We start from the raw sequence: 5,000 nt of genomic DNA, 5'->3' as shown, positions 1-5,000 counted from the left end.
ACGAATCTCGAAAATTTTGAATAATAAATTAGACTTTAACTTTAACGCCCCAAGAGCTTTGCTGAATCTCGGAAACTGTTGTTTTTCTTACAATACCTGCTTTTTGCTCATCTTGCAATGAAAGAATTAAACCGGTGACGCACAGGTGAATCTTATTAAGCAAATGTTGACCTGTATATCATAAGACCATTTCACAGGTTGAACGTTGTGGAACGGTAAACGTCATCTCAAAATTTAGCTTTGCCCTTTCATAAGTCTTTTGCGATTATTCCATCTGGAGGATCTCTTTCATGACGAAAAATGTGGGCGAGTTATCCCAAAAATAAATTGGTGCAAGGAATTTCAGAGTCATCCTCGGAGACCCAGGGGCAGATCGCGGAGGCAAGGGGAAGTCTAAACGGACAAAAGAAAATGGCGACGAAGAAAAGCATAGTAGGGCGAGAAAAGCCCCTGGGGACAAGTTCTTACCGGACCAAACCCAAACGGCAGGGGTAATTCTCTATTCTGATTCGTGCCAGAAATTCTTTGTGATTTTCTGCCCAATCAGAGGTCAGCAGGTCGTCAAGTCGTTTCGTAGGGTGGCCCACATCTGCCACGGCAAAAACTTACTTTTCCACGGCAAAACTTACTTTTCCACGGCAAAACTTACTTTCTCACGGCAAAAGTTACTTTCTTACGGCAAAACTTACTTTTCCACGGCAAAAGTTACTTTCTCACGGCAAAACTTACTTTTCCACGGCAAAACTTACTTTCTCACGGCAAAACTTACTTTTCTACGGCAAAACTTACTTTTCCACGGCAAAACTTACTTTTTCACGGCAAAACTTACTTTTCTACGGGTCCGGAATCCGGAATGGCGAATCCGGAATAAGAACTTGAACCAAAGTCACTTAAAATGATCCTGCGTCGTGCAAATGTTTACTTTCATATGCTGACTCCTTTGGGAGGGGATTCATAAGCCTTTTCAGAAACGTGAGAGGACTGGGACGAGTTTGGTTGTTTTCCGTTTGTTTGAAAAACTAAGACATTCGAATGAAAGGTCAACCAAGTTTGAGAGTCTTTACCAAGAATAGATGTATTTAGAGGAGGAAAATGGTGAAATAATATATCTTCAAATATCACCTAAAATAGAGAGTTTGTATGGAATGGGTAGACAGGCCACAAAATTATAAGGGTTTGTATGGGATTTTGCAACTTTTGCAAGTCTCCCATTTGGCCAATTTTCCGTAGAAAAATCTCAAACTTGGCTGGATAGCTTTTCATTTGGTAAAATTTCAGTTGAAGAGTTTAGATTTTCAATCCAAGCAAGTATGAGAAACTCGTCCTAGTCCTCTCACGTTTCTGAAATGGCCTATGTCGTAACATCGGAAGAGAATCCAACCGTCTGGGCTTTTCTTTTTCGTGATGGTGGGGTGATAATGTTTTGACATCAAATATTACAGCAATTGTCTTCGGGCGCTCGATTTTCTTGATTACACTCGTTTGTTGATCTCTTAAGGGTTCGTTCGAATGGGGAATAAAAATAGGTGCAGTGATGATTTGAAATAGTATGTTTGGTGTAGTTTTTACTAGTAAGCAACTATAGGATGTTGAAGATATGTTTAAAATTTTATTTCAGTAGTTTCCATGTGAATCTCTGTAAAAGCGAAGGATTTCTGAATTCAAATCTGTGTATTCCTATTCCGGAATAAGGCCGATCGAACGCATCCTTGCATACGTACAATACTTATGGAAAAGCATTTTACCACACGGAAATGAAAAATTTTCTAATCAGATCCCTCTTTCTAAAATCGTACAGGAAAATAGGTAATATCTAAAACAATTTTCAGCTTATTTCAAATCAAAACAATTTCTTCCTAAGTACTTATGGCGGTTACCATTCACACGTGCCCCTCAACGACTTCTTGTTTCATTTTTCATTTTTTGGGTGGACGTCAGTCAATCAATTTAGTTTCGAAAAATTAAAACAAAATCGTTGAGGGCGTGTGACTGATAACCGCTGTCAGCTCAGATAACTCTTGGGAGATTCAGCCTGAATAGACTCATCTTTCCCTGTTGTAAAGTGTGACTATTTTACCTTAAAAATGACGAATCATACGCATATACGAGTGCAGCCAGAGAGAGTCTAGTTGAACTCACGGTCAACACATAGGAATGGAAAATGATCTGCCTTAACACAAATACACTGGATCTGTTATCGATCTTCCAGGCGCTTCACTCTATACTGGGTGCAATAAGTATAACAACTTTCTTGATTAAAAAAAAAAAAAGAAAGAAAGAAATGCATTCGATCAATTTCTATAGAGAAAATGCTGTGAAAAGTGCTGTTGGATTACGACTTCGTTCACAGTACATATATCATGGCCTCCTTCTGCCTTGTAGGCAGTTGATCATTGGTATATGCACTTAGGCTCGTGACTGCGAAGACCGATTCTGGAGATGCAAGGCCTGTGGCAGTGTAAACACTGCGTAAATTATCGCGTTCGACGCGTGGAAGTCTTCTTCCTCTGTCTCTTTTCCACCCAGGTCCTCATCCTCTCTACCTCTGCCCGTTTGCAGCCCGTCTTTACAGCTACCCTCGACTTAACACGGTCGTCAGCCAGCCATTCCGACTTGCCGACACTGATTCAACGTGGCTGCCTTCATGTCTCGTTTGCAGACGTCTTTGTAGCGAAGAAGCGGCCGTCCTGTCGATCGTTTGCCTTGAGACAGCTGTCCATAGAGTAGGTCTTTTGGAAGGCGCTCGGGGCCAATGGCCTAGCCAACGGCGTAGTCTACGCTCTGAGAGGAGGTACTGGATAGTTGGCAGTTCTGCAGTTTCAAGTACTTTCTGGTTGGTGATTTTATCCTTCCAGGTGATCTGAAGAATTTTGCGGAGGAATCTGAAGTGGAGTGTGTTCAGTCTAGCTTCTTGTCTCGTGTATGTAGGCCATGTCTCTCTCCAATACAACAGAGTGCTGAGGACGCAAACAGAGCATTCAAGTCACTATTCGGGGAGAGATTGGAGGTGATTGTTGAGTTAAGGTACTTGAAGGCGTCCAAAGAGTTGAGTGCTTGGTTGCTGATCAGGATGGTCGGCTCAGCATCGGTCCCCGGCATTGCCAGTATCTCAGTCTTTATGATGATGGTAAAGCCAAAGTCCTGGCAGGCAGTCGCGAAGCGGTCTATGATCGCTTGTTGTCCGCTCTCTGTGTGACTGACAAAGGGCATCTCTCTTAAAAGCACTGTCTTCACTTTTGTCTTAGCGCGGAGACGAGTCAAGTTCAGTAGCTTTCCGTCGTGGCGTGTACGGTGGAGAAGGCCCCCCTCACTGCAGAACTGGAAGGCGTGTTGGAGGATGAGAGAAAAGAAAATACCAAACAGGGTGGGTGCCCACACGCAGCCTTGTTTATCTCCACTGCGAATTTTGAACGAGCGAAATCAAGAGTCCTGTTGGCGAAATATTATAACTAAAAACATACATACACACAATTAAACAAGTTGCTTTATCAACTTTATTTATCGTCGACTTTAGGAGTACCTTACTAAATGAATCGTTGAGCTTATTGCTTTCCGTGGTAATTTTAGCCTTTCTACCACTTTCAATGTATTCCGGATTCCGGATTCCGTTTCCAGATTCCCTTTCCGAATTCCATATTTTAGGCAAAAAGTAAGTTTTGCCGTGGAAAAGCAAGTTTTGCCGTGGAAAAGTAAGTTTTGCCGTGAGAAATTAAGTTTTGCCGTGGAAAAGTAAGTTTTGCCGTGGAAAAGTAAGTATTGCCGTGAGAAAGTAAGTTTTGCCGAGTCGCACAATGCACAAGAAAGACCATCGATTATGTGCCTAGACTTTTAATTTTAATCGAAAACTTCTTCAAATATTCTAGAAGATTCACCATAAAGGTTTCGCTTTCTCCTTTTGTTAACAAAAACGTAAGAACGCACTCGACAACAGTCTTCAACTGTTTCTTTCGGGTGGATCATCGTGAACAATTTAGGGAGCTTACGGAACAGGACGGCTGAAAAGGTTTTGGGACGCCAAAATGACGAAAAAATGTCGCGCGAGACCGTGCATTCCCAACCTTACGCGACATTTTTTCGTCATTCTGCCGTCCTGAGTCTACCAGCCGTCCTCTTGCGTAAGCTCCCTAGTATCGTGAAGAGAACACGAGCTCGATAGCGTTGAATTTGGCGAGCATTAAAATAAAGTCGTGCTGCATGCTGCTTGCTCGACAGAACAGGGTGGCCCGTGCGATGAAGAATTGCTCGAGATTAGCAAAGTTTCTGCCACAGCAATTCATGTAAGAAATCTAGAAATACCTCGACTAGGAAAAGGGGGAAAAATAAAAATAATTGGAATGATTTCCGTACAGGTCCCTACTTCATTATGCATGCAGAATAAATTAATTATTCATTCGCGCTATTGTTTTGTAGAACAATACGTATACCCAAGAGAACCGAATATATACATGGGTAATTTGTACTTACGGGATGAATAAAAACGGATCTCATTTTTTCTCTCCCTCCCTCTCTCTCTTCTTTCCCTTCATCGCCCACACCGTTACTCGTTTTCGTTCCAGCTTTCTTCTTTCTATCCCTTCGTCTTGTTCTTATATCCAGACTATTTACATAACAATGATACGTAATTACATACACGTGCCGCGCCGAGCACCTACAATCGAACTTACACTTGTAGGTTACCGTTAAGAGATCCCTGTTTTACTACTCTTGAAACAACCCATCCCTTTAATAATGCTAACCATAACCCTAATTACGACTAAAGGCACTGTTTAGGCTTAAGGTTAGTCCCTGTGATAGTTTTAGATTTCCAGTATTGCTGTGAACTGTGACCTGCTTTTCCTTCATGCCCCGTGCGTGCGGCACACTTATAAGTTCACTGCGTGGAAGAGTATACCACGCTTAAAGTCTGATTGGTGCATCTTTCATGGGAAACTTTCATGCACGAGTTCATTGCAATTAAAATCGTTTCATATTTCCCTTCTTTTGAAGCAAACTTGTGTCTT

The sequence above is a fragment of the Montipora foliosa genome, chromosome 10, assembly GCF_036669935.1.
Source record: "Montipora foliosa isolate CH-2021 chromosome 10, ASM3666993v2, whole genome shotgun sequence".
In the NCBI taxonomy this organism is placed as follows: Eukaryota; Metazoa; Cnidaria; class Anthozoa; order Scleractinia; family Acroporidae; genus Montipora; species Montipora foliosa.
Note: the sequence above shows the minus strand (reverse complement) of the source record.